This window comes from Geotrypetes seraphini, chromosome 6, assembly GCF_902459505.1.
Source record: "Geotrypetes seraphini chromosome 6, aGeoSer1.1, whole genome shotgun sequence".
Lineage (NCBI taxonomy): Eukaryota > Metazoa > Chordata > Amphibia > Gymnophiona > Dermophiidae > Geotrypetes > Geotrypetes seraphini.
In genome coordinates, this window is record NC_047089.1 from 112,811,440 (window position 1) to 112,829,483 (window position 18,044).

The window sequence follows — 18,044 nt, forward strand, 5'->3', positions numbered from 1 at the left end:
ATTCAGTGCAGAATTTCTGGAAACTTTGGATTAACGCCAGAGGAGGGCGACAAAAATGATAGGAGGCTTGCGCCAGAAGACGTATGAGGAGAGACTAGAAGCCCTGAATATGTATACCCTAGAGGAAAGGAGAGACAGGGGAGATATGATTCAGACGTTCAAATACTTGAAGGGTATTAACGTAGAACAAAATCTTTTCCAGAGAAAGGAAAATGGTAAAACCAGAGGACATAATTTGAAGTTGAGGGGTGGTAGATTCAGGGGCAATGTTAGGAAATTCTACTTTACGGAGATGGTAGTGGATGCTTGGAATGCGCTCCCGAGAGAGGTGGTGGAGAGTAAAACTGTGACTGAATTCAAAGAAGCGTGGGATGAACACAGAAGATTTAGAATCAGAAAATAATATTAAATATTGAACTAGGCCAGTTACTGGGCAGACTTGCACGGTCTGTGTCTGCGTATGGCCGTTTGGTGGAGAATGGGCAGGGGAGGGCTTCAATGGCTGGGAGGGTGTAGATGGGCTGGAGTAAGTCTTAACAGAGATTTTGGCAGTTGGACCCAAGCACAGTACCGGGTAAAGCTTTGGATTCTTGTCCAGAAATAGCTAAGAAGAAAAAAAAAAATTAAATTGAATCAGGTTGGGCAGACTGGATGGACCATTCGGGTCTTTATCTGCCGTCATCTACTATGTTATATGTTACTATGATCGACCTCCTAAGAAGATGCTCAAACTTCCTTTACATGGAAGTACATGGAATCTTGAGAGAGACTATTCACAAAAATTGGGAGTCTTCTCTCGGTACCAGTGGCACCTAAGAAACCGGACTCTCTCTATAAGATAATTTCCATTCCAGGATTTGACAAATCTCAACTCCCCTCATCAGTCTCTTGTGGTGGAATCTACTCTCAAGAAATCTACTCCATCAAAAGTTTATGTGTCAGTCCCTCCTGGTAGAGAGGGCCGTACTATGGACAGATTTGGTTGACGGCTATATCAGAATTCCATGTTAGCCAATAGAGCCGTCAACTAAAATTTCTATTTCTCTTGCTACTTGAAACATTTCATCAGGCAATTTCCTGGGTATCAGAAATATATCCCTTGTCATAAACTGAAAGGTTTCCAGCACCTTGTCAGCACTGTCACCCAGTTGAGGAAATATCTGGTTTGTTCAGCGTATGATGTTTTTTGAACTCACCTCCAGAGCCTCTTCAGTTTCTGTGGCCATATGGAGGCTGGCATGGCTTAGAGTCTCTAATAGGCTAGCCAAAGTTCCTTACTTAGGTGATGAGCTTTTTGGGGAGTCTACAGACACTGCAACCCAAAAGCTCACTGTGCATGAGACTCAATGGGACACCTTAGTGAAGTCTAAGTCTAAGCCCTCTTCATTGAGAGCTTTCAGGCTTGCTTCTTCTTCTTATCAGAGGTGTTTCTCAGCTAAAGTCACTACACCAGTACGGCCTCAACAGAAGAAACCAAAGCAACAGTGCCTTCCTAAAACTCAGCCCACTATTCCTGCAAAATCAACCCAGTCTTTGGGACCTGCTGTTCGGGAGCATAGTTGCAGTCCCTCTCCTTCGGCCTCTTCCTCAGTCAATCAGAAGTCGTATTCAATTCTGTTTCCATCGTTGGAAGCTCATCACCTCTGATTTCTGGGTGCTTCAAATCATTTGGGAGGGTTACTCTCTTCATTTTATCACCATCCCTCCAGATCATCCTCCAAGAGAGTCTGCTTCCAGTCCTCATCAATCCTCTCTTCTTCTTTAGGAAGTCCATTCTCCTCTTCTACTCAACGCCATCAAAAAAAGTTCCTGTTAGACCAGGGATGTCAAAGTCCCTCCTTGAGGGCCGCAATCCAGTTGGGTTTTCAGGATTTCCCCAATGAATATGCATGAGATCTATTTCCATGCACTGCTTTCATTGAATGCTAATAGATCTCTTGCATATTCATTGGGGAAATCCTGAAAACCCGACTGGATTGCGGCCCTCAAGGAGGGACTTTGACACCCCTGCTGTAGACCAACAGAACCAGGGATTTTACTCTCGCTATTTTCTGGTAATGAATAAGACGGGAGGTCTCAGACTGATTTTAGACCTCAGAGCACTCAAGTTTTTAGTCAAAGAGAAGTTTTGTATGCTATCTCTGGCCACTCTATATCCCCTCTTGGCTCACAACGATTGGCTGTACTTTCTTGATCTCAAGTAAGCTTACACTCATATCTTGATTCACACAGCTTCCAGGAAATATCTCAGATTTCAAGTAGAACATCACCACTACCAATACAAGGTTCTACCATTCGGCCTACCATCTTTTCCCAGAGTCTTCACGAAGTGCCTGGTTGTGGTAACAGTGGCTTTGAGGTCTCAGGGCCTTCAAGTCTTTCCCTATCTGGACGACTGACTCATAAAGGATCCTTCTTGTCACAATGTTGTTCTAGAGACAAATTACAACAATCTTGTTTCTTCAGAACTTGGGTTTCAAGATCAACTTCCCGAAGTCACAGCTTCATCTGTCTCAAAGCTTCAACTCATTGGGGTTCTTCTCGACACCCCTCAAATGAGGGTGCTCCTTCTGTAGGATCATCAAGACACTTTACTCCAGCTTTGTCATCAAGTGAACCAGCTCCAGTCACTCTCTCCCAGGCCTCTCTCCACATGGCCTCTACAATTCACGTGACTCCTCTTGTGAGGCTCTATCTCAGGACACCTCAGTGGGCTCAGGCAACCGATCCTCTCTTGCAACACATTTCTGTGACCTCATCTCGTGGACGGTCGCTTCAGTGGTGGATGCCATCTTCCAATCTCTCCAGAGGTCTTCTATTTCACGCACTTCCCCATCAAAAAGTTTTGACTAAGGATGGATTAACTTATGCCTAGGGGGCACATCTAGATGGCCTTCAGACTCAAGGTCATTGGTCTACCAGAAAGCAACAGTTCCATATCAATCTCCTGCAACTCAGAGCGATTTACTATGCTCTCAAAGCTTTCCAGCATCTCTTGGACAACCAGGTAGCAATGTACTATATAAACAAACATGGAGACATAGGATCTCTCCTTCTTTGTCAAGAAGCGTAAAAGATTTGACTTTGGGCTACTACTTGGAACATCTATCTTAGAGCAGTCTACAATCAGGGTGAACATAAATGCTTGGCGGACAAGCTCAGCAGAATTCTTCAACCTCACGAATGGATGCTCAACTTTGCAGTTCTTCATTCCATTTTTGCTCAGTGGGGCACTCCTCAAATGGATTTGTTTGCATCTCCCCACAACAACAATTTGCCCCTGTTCTGTTCCAGACTTTAATCACCTCATACCTCTACGAGGAAATACCCACTCAGGCCATCTCTTCCATTACCAAACTCCTAAACTCTGCCCTACATTTGGGCCTCTTCTCCCCAGAAATGGGCCATATCGCCTTAACCCCTCTAGTGAAAAACCCCGACCTCGACCCTTCCACACCATCCAGCTATCGCCCAATAGCAAATATCCCTCTCCTAACCAAGTTGCTCGAGACCATCATATCGACCCAACTCTCATCCTATCTAGAGAAATTCTCCATTCTCCTATCTTACCAATATGACTTTCGCCCCAATTTCAGCACCGAATCCCTACTGATCTCCCTAATCTCCAAGGTTCAACAACTTCACTCCCGCAACAAGTTCGCCGTCCTGCAATTCGCCGTCCTCCTGCCGCTTTCGACGTTGTTCACCACAATATTCTAATCTACCAACTCTCCGAGATCGGCATCACCTCTACAGTCCTTGAATGGTTCTCAAAATTTCTCCGCTCCCGATCCTACATTGTCAATAGGAATGGCACCTCATCCTCCCCCTGGATACCAATCTGTGGAGTCCCGCAAGGCTCACCTTTATCTCCTATCCTTTTCAACATTTATATGACCTCTCTAAAACTCCTCCATCTATCTCCCCTTGAAACAATATACACCTATGCTGATGACATCCTCGTCCTTCTCGAGACCGACTCGAACCTCACTAATCTCTCAGAGAACATATCCTCTTGTATCTCGAACCTCCAATCCTGGGCCCACACCGTCCAAATGAAATTGAATTAATCCAAGACAAAACTACTCTGGCTTGGCCCAAATTTAGCTCAGCTACCCACCTCAATCCCACTGCCCTCTGGCTCCACTCTGCAGCTCGAATTCTCTAGAAAGGTCCTGGGTGTCATCATTGACTCTACATTGTCCTTCAATGACCACCTCAACTCCCTGGTAAAAAAATGCTACTTCAGCCTACACATGCTGAGGAAAGTAAGATCCTGCTCCACCAAAAACATTTTGTCGTTCTCGTCCAATCCATCATCCTCTCCAGACTGGACTACTGCAATTCTATCTTCATAAGCCTAACAAAGAAAAACCTTCACAGACTCCAATGGATCCAAAATGCCACGGCCAAGCTTATCTTTGCAAAAAGTAAATTTGATCACGTCTCACCGCTCCTTTCCAAGCTTCATTGGCTCCCGATAGTTTCCAGAGTTCATTTCAGATGCATCTGCCTAACTTTCAAGATCCTCCACGACATCCTTCCTCCTTTAATTCCACTTTCTTGGAATTCCTCAAATCCTAATACCACCAGACCTACCCAAAAATCAAAATTATCCTTCCCCTCATTAAAAGGCATTTCCCACCCAGGAAAACTGGGGACTTCCCTCTCCTTCAGATTCATCGAGCTCTGGAACAACCTTACCTCCCCTCTTCTAAACTTGAGTGCTCTTCAACCCTTCTGTAAACATCTGAAAACCTGGCTCTTCTCCAAAACCTAACACTCCCCCCTCTTCTGAAATCCTAGCCCTCTAACATTCTTCTCCCCTCTGATCTTCATCTAGCCCTTCCATGGAGTTCCTTTCTCATTACAATTCCTGTAAACCGTGCCGAGCTCCACAACTATGGAGATAGTGCGGTATACAAACCCAAGGTTTAGTTTAGTTTAGTTTGTTTGACTCAGGACTCAAGTCTACAACTATTAGAGTCTATCTCAGCGCTATTACAGCTTTTCATAAACCAGTGGATGGTAAACCTCTAACTGCTCATCTTCTAGTCTCCAGATTCATGAAATCTCTTTTCAATGTCAAACTACCTCCAGTGGTCTTGGACCTCAATGTAGTTCTTTCTCAATTGATGAAGCCTCCATTTGAACCAGTGTCTACGGCTCATCTTAAATACCTTACTTGGAAAGCTATCTTTCTCACTTCTGCCAGGAGAGTGAGTGAGCTTCAAGCATTGGTGGTGGACCCATTATTCACTGTTTTCCACCATAACAAGGTGGTGTTCTGCATAAATCCAAAGTTTCTACCGAAAGTTGTCACTGAATTCCATCTCAATCAATCGATTGTACTTCCAATATTTTTTTTTCCTAAACCTCATTATCATTCAGGAGAATTGGCACTTCACACTCTGGATTGCAAGCGGGCTTTAGCCTATTATCTCAGCAGGACAAAGCCACATAGAACATCTCCTCAACTTTCTGTCACCCTTGATCCTAACAAGTTGGGGTATCCTATTTCCAACTGGTTGGCTTCCTGCATATCGTTCTGTTATGCTCAGGCTGGGCTCTAACTGGAGAATTGGTTCACAAACCACACAGTTAGAGCTATGGCAGCTTCAGTGGCTTTCCTCCGATCTACCCCTATTGAGGAAATATGCAAAGCTGCTAAATTCACCTCACATTACTGTCTGGAATCTTTTTCCAGACAGTATGTGCATTTCGGCCAGTCAGTATTACAAAATTTATTTTCCTAAAGGCCAACACGCCCACCATTCCATTCTGGTTAGCTTGGAGGTCACCCACATGTGAGAATATGCTGCCTGCCTGTCCTTACCATAATAAGTGTTATCCAGGGACAGCAGGCAGATATTCTCACAACCCACCTACCTCCCCTGGTTGACTTTTTAGCTGGCTTACTGAACTGAGGAGCCGCGTGCCTACGTTGGGCAGGAAGGCACTCACGTATGAGTGGTGCAGGCTATCACAAACTTTCTAAATTTCTTAAAATGGTGATGCACTTTTTAAAGTGTCCATACCGGGGCTCTGTAGATGACGTCACCCACATGTGAGAATATCTATCTTCTGTTTATAAATATGTTGAAGAGCAGAGGTCCAAGCTTTGGATGTGTTTTAGATTTTAAATGAGTCCAGCTTAACTTGAAATAATGTAATGTAATGTAATTTATTTCTTATATACCGCTACATCCGTTAGGTTCTAAGCGGTTTACAGAAAATATAATAAGTAAAGTGGTCAGCCCAAATATCGTGACACCAGGTGCAACAGGTAGAGAGATGGCAGGGTCTAAAATTTCCTTTGTGGACATAGCTACCACATCTAAGTGATGATCTTTTTCATGTGTTTGTGTGGGTAAAGGGAGATTGTAATTGAGTAGGGATAGAAAGTTTTTAAAGTCTTTCGTATCTGGATTGTCATCTTCATCTAGGTGTATGTTTATGTCACCTGTGATGATATTGTAGGAAGGAATAATTGAATTATGTAGAAGAAATTTACAAAAGTCCTCTTTAGCTTTTGGCCAGCTTTTCGGTGGGACATAGAATAATATGCAAGATAGGGATTCTTCTAGTTCCTTATTACTGATTTTACAGGCTAATATTTCTAACTGATTGGTCATTTTGGAATCCAATAGTTCAAACTTAAATCCTTCCTTAAGAATAATTTATAATCCTCTCCCTTTTCTACCCTCACGGTTTAGCGTAAGGATTTTAAAATTATCTGGTAGAAGATCAATTATTATTGGATCATCTTCTGACAATAGCCATGTTTTGGTTAGAAAAAGACAGGCTATTTGCTTGCTGATGATCCAATCTTTAATTAGAAAAGCTTTATTCCTGACAGATCTAGTATTAAGATATGCATAGGGAATCAAGGCGGATGTGATAGGTTTGGTAGGAATAGTGGTTCTGATAGGTTTTATTTCCCTTATTCTTTTTTTAAGGATTTGTTGATTTCTTCCTTTATTTGAGATTACATTAATGTGATTTATCCTGTCTTCTTGTGGGTTAATTATGTGCTCAGGGTAATGGATTGAATGTAATTGTTGATAGAGTGAGTTAACATCTTTGATGCTACCGCTTATTAGATCAATAAAATCAATAGGAAATTCATGTTTGCAGGATAGTATGTCTCTTCCTGTCGCAATAGCTATATTAGTTTCCCTAATACTCCTAATTTCTAGGTTGTTTAGTTGATAAACAGATTGATATAGCTCTTAAGATGGTGCAGATTGATACAGCTCTTAATATGTAGCCAGTAACTGGTAGTAGTGGTTGAGTTGGGGGAGTTAGCTCTCACAACTTAAGTCATATATGCGTCTAATACATGCGTTTAACAATCACTCATGCGTCTAATTCACGGGCCTAAAATATGCATCTAATGCAGGTGCCTAATTCATGTGCTTAATTCATTCATCTAATATATGCGTTTGACGTTTCTAATACATGCATCCCATGCGTCTAATACATGCGTTTAGCAATCACATATGTGTCTAATACATGCGTCTAATGCAGGGGTCTGCAACCTTTAAGACATAAAGAGCCACTTGGACCCATTTTCGAAAAGAAAAAAAAACTTGGAGCCGCAAAACCATTATAAAACAAATCTAACACTGCATATATTGTTTCTTATCTTAATGCTATATACAGGATCACTAAATTGAAAATAAAATCATTTTTCCTACCTTTGCTATTTGGTGATTTCATGAGTCTCTGGTTGCACTTTCTTCTTCTGACTGTGCATCCAATCTTTCTTCCTTTCTTTCAGCCTCCTGTATGTTTCCTCTCCTCCAGACCCCATTCTCTCCCCCAACTTTTTCTTTCTGTCTCCCTGTTCCCCCTTCTTTCTGTCTCCATGCCCTCCCCCAAGCCACTTGGTTTGCTGCCACCGCAATCGGGGAACAGCCCCCAAGCCACCGCCGTCCCAAGCTTTCCCTGCAGAAGTGTTGCGCTGACCAGCATTCCGCTCCCTGACGTCAATTCTGACGTAGGAGAGGAAGTTCCGGGCCAACAAGGCATTTCTCCTCATTCCATCCAGCCTGAGCCCCATCTCTCCTTGATCCAGCATTTCCCTTCTGTGTCTGTCAGAATTACCATTCCACCTATTTTCCAGCATCACCCTTCTTTGTGTCCATCTCACCTATATCCCTATCTCACCACTTTTTCAGAATCTTCATTTGTTTCTATCCTTGTCTTTACCCCATGTTCACCATTTGCCCTTTCAATGTCTTTATCCCCCCCCCCCACTTTTTCAGCATTACTTCTATGTCTCTATTTCACCTTCTCTTCATGTCCCCTCTGTATCTCTATCCTTATTCAGTAGGTCCTGCTTACCCTTTCTCTTCTTTGTGTCACTATCTCCATTTTCAGCTTTCCCCCCTTTTCCTTTGTTACTGCACCCTGTAGCTAGAATCTTTCCACCCTCCCTCCACTCCGGCCCAGCCCAGTATGAAAGATTTCCTTTTGTTTCCCTCCCCTCTCTCTTTCTCTCTCTCTTCTCCTCCCTCACCCACGAGTCCTGCATCTGGCCCTCTCCCTTCTACCTGCACCTGGCAACACCCCCCTGCTCCGCGGCTCTCTTCAGCAACTCGTCAGCAGCAGTGATCAAGACAAGCTGCCGACATCGAGGCCTTCCCTCTACGAGTCCCGCCTTTGTGGAAAAAGGAAGTTGAAACAAGCGGGACTCGCAGAGGGTAGGCCCCGACGTCAGAAGCTGCTGCTGAGTTGCCGAAGAGAGCCGCGGAGCAGGGGATGTGGCCGGAAGCAGGTAGAAGGGAGAGGGAGATAGGAAGGCTGTAGATCTCCGGAGCATGACACCGACCCCGGCCAGGATGATTTCTTTTTCAGGCACCTTACAAGTCCAGCGTCGCGGCGGGAAATAGCCATGCTGAGCAGTGAGCTCAGCACTACACAGATGAAAGCCTTGCTTGCTGATTGGTCCGGCGGCACGGCGCCGCCGGACCAATCAGCAAGCAAGGCTTTCATCTGTGTATGTGCTGAGCTCACTGCTCAGCATGGCTATTTCCCGCCGCGACGCTGGACTTGTAAGGTGCATGCCTGCGTGACACACTACCGGAGCCGCAGCAAAGGTGGAAAAGAGCCGCATGCGGCTCTGGAGCCGCAGGTTGCCGACCCCCGGTCTAATGCATCTAATACATGCGTCTAGTACATGCGTCCCAGGTGTCTACTACTACATACGTTTAGCAATCACACATGCGTCTAACACATGCATCTAACAATTACACATGCATCTAACAATCCAGCAAGTAAAGTGTGGAGAACAAAAAACTTTAGCAAAAATCTTAACAGAAGAACCTTAGCAAAACTTTAGCGGGTCGCCGGTATCAGTGGGAGCAGGCAGAAGGGCAGGAACTGGTGGTCGGCTCTAGCTACTGAAGGTTTAAGGGTTCCCGGCTGCTTCTGGGGGGGCAGAGCACGCTCACACGCCCAGCCCAATAAGAAGAGAGGCAGCTTGGGAGCCCTGAAGTTGTTGATCTCGGCGCGGGTCGCTGGTATCGGTGGGAGCAGGCAGGAGGGCAGGAACTGGTGGTCGGCTCTGGCTGCTGCAGTTGTAAGGGTTCCTGGCTGCTTCTGGGGGGCGGAGCATGCTCACACGCCCGGCCCAGTAGGAAGAGAGGTGGCTTGGGAGCCCTGAAGTCATTGGTCTCGGCGCGGCTCACTGGTATCTGTGGGAGCAGGCAGCATGGCCTCCAGATGCTGGTGAATCCAAGTCAATTTCCAAGTTTATTAAAAATGTGTTATCCCGCCTTTTCAAAATTACAAAGTGGCTTTACAATAAGAACATAACATAAGAACATAAAATTTGCCATTGCTGGGTCAGACCAGTGGTCCATCGTGCCCAGCAGTCCACTAACACAGTAGCCCTTAGGTCAAACACCAGTGCCCTAACTGAGACTAGCCTTATCTGCTTACGTTCTGGTTCAGCAGGAAATTGTCTAATTTTATCTTGAATCCCTGGAGGGTGTTTTCCCCTATAACAGCCTCCAGAAGAGCATTCCAGTTTTCCACCACTCTCTGGGTGAAGAAGAACTTCCTTACGTTTGTACAGAATCTATCCCCTTTTAGTTTTCGAGAGTGCCCTCTCATTCTCTCTACCTTGGAGAGGGTGAACAACCTGTCTCTATCTACTAAGTCTATTCCCTTCATTATCTTGAATGTTTCGATCATGTCCCCTCTGTCTCCTCTTTTCAAGGGAGAAGAGGCCCAGTTTCTCTAATCTTTCACTGTGCAGCAACTCCTCCAGCCCCTTATCCATTTTAGTTGCTCTTCTCTGGACGCTTTTGAGCAGTACTGTGTCCTTCTTCATGTACGGTGACCAGTGTTGGATGCAGTATTCCAGGTGTGAGCATACCATGTCCTGGTACAGCGGCATGATAACCTTCTTCGATCTGCTCGTGATCCCCTTCTTAATCATTCCTAGCATTCTGTTCGCCCTTTATGCAGCCGCCGCGCATTGCGCGGACGGCTTCATCGACTTCTCGACCAGTACTCCCAAGTCTATTTCACCGAGTACCGCATCAGACATCCTGTATTCGTGTATGAGGTTTTGACATGCATTACCTTACACTTATCCACGTTGAACCTCATTTGACATGTCGCGACCCATTTCTCGAGCATGTTTATGTCACGTTGCAGGTCTTCGCAATCCTGCTTCTTCAATACTCTGAATAACTTTGTATCATCCACAAATTTAATCACTTTGCTCATCGTACCAATTTCCAGGTCGTTTATAAATATGTTAAAGAGCACAGGCCGAGCACCAAACCCTGCGGCACTCCACTCGTGACGCTTTTCCAGTCCGAGTATTGGCCATTTACTCCCACTCTCTGTTTCCTATCCGCCAGCCAGTTTTTAATCCACATGAGTAGTTCACCATCGATTCCATGGCTCACAATTTTTCAAAGTAGTCGTTCATGCGGAACTTGTTGAATGCCTTCTGAGAATCCAGATATTCAATGTCGACCGGCTCACCCTTGTCTATCTGCCTGTTTACTCCCTTGAAGAAATGCAGCAAGTTCGTCAAGCAAGATCTTCCCTTGCTGAAGCGTTGCTGGCTGGTCCTCATCAGTTCGTGTCCGTCAAGGTGATCAATGATGCTGTCCTTAATCAGCGCCTCTACCATATTTTCTGGTACTGAGGTCAGACTCACTGGTCTGTAGTTTCCTGGATCTCCTCTCAAACCTTTCTTGAAGATTAGTGTGACATTTGCCACTTTCCAGTCTTTCAGAATCCTTCCCAATTTGATCGACAGATTGGCTACTAGTTGAAGCAGTTCAGCTATAGCCCCTTTCAGTTCCTTGATTACTCTTGGATGGATGCCATCTGGTCCTGGGGAATTATCATTTTTAAGCCTATCAATAACATAACATTATTCTTCTATACGCCCACAATCAAACGACTTCTAGGCGGTTTACACAGAAGAGAAACTGTAAAATCAGCGAAGTACAAAGTATTGAGAATAAAAGTACAACATGTTATCTAAAGTATAGACAGTATAAAATTATTGTTAAAAATAAAACTTCAGTTAAGAAATTAATTTATCAGATAGTACAGTCTTTTTTTTTTAAGTCAAATCATTTTTATTGAAAAATATAAGACAACAAAAGAGCAAACATAAAGAAACAAAAACAATAGCAGAGCAAAGCATCCATAAAATGATACACTCCATAACAGTACAAATGTGTGTAAGACATATGAATGTATACATTTCAAGTATCACTATCACAATAATGCTTCAAAGGAGACCAAATACCATGGAAAGAACCCTGGGAGCCTCTACACTCTGCCAAGCGGAACTCATACTTATAGCATAGAAGTACCATATTCCACCAGTGAGTCGTAAGCACTGGGGATTTACATTTCCAATGGAGGAGAACAGTTTTTATCGCTAGTCCCAGGAGAATGTCATAAAGAATAGAATATGATTGAGAGAGTGGAGGATCCAGTATGGCTGATCGTAGTATTACCTGACGGTAAGAAAGGGTTATCGATGAAGAGAAAATCTGACCTATTATGTCTCCCACCTCAGTCCAGAATGCGGATACAAGAGGACAGTCGAAGAGCATGTGTTGGAAAGTTCCCAGATGGGTTTCACACCTCCAGCAACTATTGGATGATGACGGGGAGACTCGCTGTTGTTTAATAGGAGTCCACAGCGATTTATGAAGAACAAAGAACAATGATTGTCTGAGAGACGCTGAATGCAAGGGTCTGTTGCAATGATCTCACACCTGAGCCCATTGTTGCTCAGATATAGGACAGAGAAGATCATGGGTCCACTGTCGTTGAACTGGGAGAAGAACGTCTGGGTCAGCACCTTGTATAACATCATAAATCCTAGATATCAAATGAGGTTTAGTACTCCAGGAAGACATCAATGTAGACATAGTAAAAGAGCCCCTCAATAGACGTTCTAGAGCAGGTCCAAAAGCTGCATGCAAACTATGACACAATTGGAGATATTTATAGGCCTGATGAGAAGGTAGGTTATATTTGAGCTGTAAATGAGCAAAGGACATTAAAGAATGATTGTCGAGAACATCTCGAATAGACCATATACCATTATTAATCCAGGAAGGCCAATACACCATACAGGAGCTAATAGTAATGTTAGGGTTACCCCATAATGGGGACTGTATATTGGTAAAAATCGAATGTTTTAGGGTACGTCCCAGTTCAAGGATCGCTTGTTGGGTGTTGTGTAATACCTTCCAATAGTTAATACAAGGAATTGATTTGGAATAACAAACTTCAAGCAATGTGGAGGTTCTTACTAATGCATTCTCCAGTATTCCCCAGTAAGGCAAAGTAGGACAGGTAAGAGGCAAAAACCATGTGCTGGCACCTCTCAAAATGGCTGCTAAAGCGTAGCGTTTATAATGAGGAAAATTATCCCCACCCTGAGACCATGGTCTCTTAAGGGTAGACAACGCAATACGAGATGGTTTTCCAGCAAGTCTATCTGCAAGAAGTTTCGCATAAATTTTACAATCGAAATACTACTATATCAGCTTCAGCAAAGGTGCCTCCGCTAGTAGCATTAGTCAAGAAATCTGAGTATAATGTAAATAATTTGGGGAGAATAATTTTCCGAAAGACCTTATAGAACCCCAGGGATAGGCCATCCCCCCCCCCGGCGCCTTACCAGATTTCAGACCATCAATGGCCTCACCTATTTCAACTTCAGAAATGGGTTTGTTAAGGTTATCCAGCAATTTAGATGGCAGTATAGGAGGGGTCATACCTTTAAAGAAATCATCAAAGTCTGCTTCAGTCGGATCTACTCCCGAGGTGTATAAGTGCTCATAAAAGGTTTTAAAATGATTGGTTATTTCCGTGGGATCTGTGATAAGAGATCCAGCCGATTTAAGAGCTTTAATGTGTCCAGCTCTCTTCTTCTGTTTGAGGTAATTGGCCAACATCGTCCCCGCCTTGTTACGGTGCTCATAATAAAGAGCCCCTTCTTGTATCAATAAGACCCCAGCACGTTCAGAAAGGATGGAGTTATATTTAAATTTAAACTTAAGTAGCTGAATCAAAACTGGAGTGGATGGGGACAAATGATACTCTGTCTCTAACAATTTTATTTGAGTTTCTAAGTCATTGAGCTCACTTTTCCTTTTCTTATTTAGATGGGCCGAGAAAGCTATGATTCTTCCCCTCAAATAAGCCTTATAGGAGTCCCAGACAATTTGAAATGCTAATTCCTGAGTATCATTTTGTGTAAAATATTCTTCCATCCATTCTTCAACTTGATGTATAAAGTTTTTGTCCGCTAGTAAAGCAGTATTAAGACGCCAGGTAGGCGTAGGTGACGGAGGAGCAGACAGTGAAAAAGAGACAAAAACCGCTGAGTGGTCAGTGAGAGAGCAAGAGATAATAGAAGTGGAATGTACAGATGGCAGGAGAGATTGAGACATAAGAAAATAATCCAACCGCATGGCAGAAGCATGAGTTGCGGACCAAAAAGTGTATTCAAGATCTTTAGGGTGGTAAAGACGCCAGACATCAATCAGTCCATACGAGTGAATAAGGTGAGTTAATATTGGTAGTGTTGGAGGAGGGCGATAGGGAGATTGAGATCTGCGATCAAGATGTGCATCAAGAACTACATTCCAATCCCCTCCCATGATGTAATAATCAGTGGTTATAGCAGCTAACTCCTTACCTAATGTACTAAAAAATGCATTGTTGGGAACATTGGGGCCATAAATTGTAAATAAAGTGTAACGGACAGCATTGATTTCTATTGTAACTGTGACCCACCGACCCTGCGAGTCATGGGAAGAGTGCACAATAGAGTAATTAAGAAGTTTGGACAATAATATAGCCACCCCTCCTTTAGTATTCACTGCGGGAGAGAAGAAGCACTGAGAGACCCAGTCACGTTTTAATTTAGCTGATTCTATGGAATTCAATTTAGTTTCTTGCAGAAAGACTATCTGAACTGAATGATGTTTACAATACAGAAGTGCCCTTTTTCTCTTGATAGGGTGATTTAGACCTCTGATATTCAGAGTTAACACATTACACTTAGCCATCAGGGATTAACAAGGAAGCAGTGACTGAAGGATAAATGAAGCTTCGCAAGTATACATTGCATTCAGTACTGTAAATATAAAACCAAATCAAAATTGCCTTGCTCTGCATGAAAAAGAAACAAACCCCACACACACGCACTTGCATACATCCCCCCACCCTCCCCACAAACATCCAAACTCCCCCCATCCCGCAAGACAGTAGCCTTGCAATCAACCCGCCCAACCGGCGCCCCTAGGGCCTATGGAGGGGGAGAGGCACAACAACATGGAGGCCTCGAGTCAACTCCCTCCCCCACCAACCCCGCAGAAAGAACATTATTGAAACACAAATCTTGTGACAGAAAACATATCACTCAAATTCAATGTTAGAGTATAGTAGTATTATTAACCACCCCTTTAAGGGAATGAGCAGAGAAATACAGTCACGTTTCCATACGGAGTAGCGCTTCTTGCTCCTTGAGAAATTTCTCCACCTCGTCTGGCTCGGTGTAGGTTTTGGTTTTGTTTTGAAAAGTTATTTTGAAGCGGGCCGGCGATAGGAGTCCAAATCGGGCTTCTAAAGCTCAGACGAGGGTGTAGAGCAAGAAATCTTCGCCGCTTGTCGGCTGTAGCTTTTGTAAAATCGGCTGATATGTAGATGGTCTGGCCTTGCCACTCAATCTTATGAAGCGTTCGCATTTTTTCCAGGATCGCCGCCACGTGGGGGAAGCGGAGCAGCTTCAGCACTATTGGTCTCGCTCTCTGAGAACTGGTTTGTGATTTTGTCGGCACCCTATGAGCTCTCTCGACCTCTAAAGGCCTGGTGAACGTAAGGGAAAGCACTTTGGGAAGCCATTCTTCAAGGAACTTACAGGTATCTGAGCCCTCAGCACCCTCATTTAGGCCACTTATACGTAAGTTCTGACGACGCCCTCGGTTTCCCAGATCTTCCAGTTGGGCTTCCAAGGCATGAATGGCTCTTCGGTCCGTTTTTTGAATTGTGGCGACTTCATCAATTAATTGAGTTTTGCGCTCCAGCACAATCATTTTAGCATCCATTGCCGAAATTTTTTCGGTTAGGTTCATAATCTCATATTTAATATCTTTGATGTCATCCTTGCTTTCTGACATCATGTTGGAGATCTGCTGCAGTTGATCAGAAATTGTTTGTTCTGGATCCTCACGTGACCTGTTCGACTCGCCTTTCGTGGGCGTCGGGGGATCCTGTTTTTGTCGTTTGGCTCCCGAAGTGCCGGCAAAGGCAGCCTCAATCTTACCCTGCTTGGGGAGAGGCATCGCTGACGTGCAGAAAAACGACTTTTATGCCGATAAGTATAGTGATATGTTTAAAATAGCGGAGTTAGCGGCGGGAGCTCGTGACTCAAGCCTCCATCTTGATCGGGCTCTCTAGCGCCCCCCTCCCAGATAGTACAGTCTTAATCCCTTTTCGAAATGTGCTGTAAGATTGCATGGTTCCGCTAATATAATTGCCCAACCAGGACTGTTGTTTACTTGCTTGGAATGCTAGCATCCTATCAAGAAAAGACCTGTATCTACAACCAGGGATCCTAGGATAGTTAAATAAATTGCAATTCCTGGTTATCCTGGTAGGGCTGAATAGCACAAAATTAGATAAAAGGTAGGTAGAGGCCAGTCCCCAAATCAATTTAAAACAAATACAAGAGAACTTAAGTATTACTCGTGCTTCTACTGGCAACCAGTGCAGGATTCGATAATAAGGACTGACGTGTTCATTTTTCCTCAGCCCAAATATCAGACGGACAGCCGTGTTCTGCACTATTCTCAACTTTCCCAATATTTATGTTCAAATCTATTTTATTAAGCAACAGTAAATACAACAGCAAGAACAACCATGGTATGCATTTTCATCAAACACCCGCGGAGGACTGGACTCTTATGTCCTCCCCGGACCCACCATGCCCCCCCCCCAACAAAGAAGCCCCTACCCCCCACCCACCCCTCCCCATCCCCCCACAGATACAGAAAAACTCATTAGCAGGGAACAGCAGAGACACCCATAAGCACAGTGTCAGAGGTGGAGTCTATTCAAGACCCAGCTATGACTCTCAGGAGTCAAAATGTTCAAATATGGAGTCCAAGTGTAAACAAAGTCTCTGCTCCAGCGTCGAGAAGAACGAGCCAAACGAGCCTCCCAACCCATAAGTTCATGGAGGCGATTCCTCCAGTACCAGAATGAAGGTGGTTCAGAAGACAGCCAGCAACACAAGATACATTCCCTAAAATAAAACATTTACTAAGAAATAATTTTGCATAAGAATTGTACATATGCACGAATGAAAAATGGGCAAACAGCATAGACTGCACGGATACTGGCACAGGGGTCCGCAACAAGCCCTGTAAAAAGGAGGCCATCTCCGTCCAGAAGGTCTGAATCCCCTCACAACTCCAAAGACCATGAAAGTAAGAATTTACCTCCACCGAACAGCGGACACATAACCGAGTATCAATACAACCCATATGGTAAGCCTGACTCTGGGAAGCGTAGCCCCGCAGGACAGTTCGAAAGTGACATTCACGTAGCTCAGCACTATGTACCAAGCCCGCAGTTCGATTCAGGGTTTTTAACAAGAAATTGTCCCCCAAGTCCCTACCCAGGTCCCGCTACCATGCCTCCAAAATACTAGGGAAAACCCTAGGCGGGCAAAGAGCCAGAATCCGGCCATGCAAAGCAGATATAGAGACCCTAGTATCAGGATCCGCAGCCAAAAAAGTACAGAGCTGGGTCCCAAAATCCCCCTGCAGGGAAGTCCTCTGAAGGGAAGCCACATAGTGACTGAGTTGACAATAAGCAAATGGAAGGCCAATCTCAGGGACCCCCCTCCCCGCCAACTCAGCATAAGGTAAGAGAGACCCATCATCCCGCAGAACATGCCGCAACTGTTCCACCCCCCGCGCCCTCCAGCGACCGAACACGGAAGGTCCAACCCCCGGAGGGAAAGCTAAATTCCCCGCCAACGGTAGAAATACACTAGAATGAGAGTCCTGGTTCCACAACCGAAGGATTTGGTGCCACACCGTCCACAAGGACCGAAACAAAATACTACGCTTACAGGGTCTCGGCAATTTAGACAACGGGGCATGGAGAAGATACAGGAGATGAAGAGGATAGAAATGATCCCGCTCCAGAGAGAGGTCCATATAAAAAGAGGTACCCAACACCCAATCACTAAGATGACGAAGCAAACAGGCCTGGTTATAAACCCTGATGTCAGGCACCCCCAAACCACCCTCGTGGGCAGGCCCCACCAACAGGGACCATTTCAGTTTAGGTCTACGTCCACCCCAACAAAACCGGATCAATAGGGAGGTAAGGGACCGAATATCCCTCTGCAACAAAGAAAGGGGAAGAGTCTGAAGAACGTAAAGCCACCTCGGGAATACAACCATACGAAATAAATGAATTCTCCCCAACAGAGACAGCGGCAACGCCTGCCATTTGGCTAGCAA

General features: G+C 44.5%; 1 protein-coding gene across 1 annotated transcript in view; it reads left to right on the plus strand.

The window, feature by feature from the left end:
* Positions 1–18,044, plus strand: part of HERC2 (HECT and RLD domain containing E3 ubiquitin protein ligase 2) — a 3,346,202-nt gene that overhangs the window by 1,536,894 nt on the left and 1,791,264 nt on the right. The gene's annotated exons all lie outside the window — the stretch shown is intronic.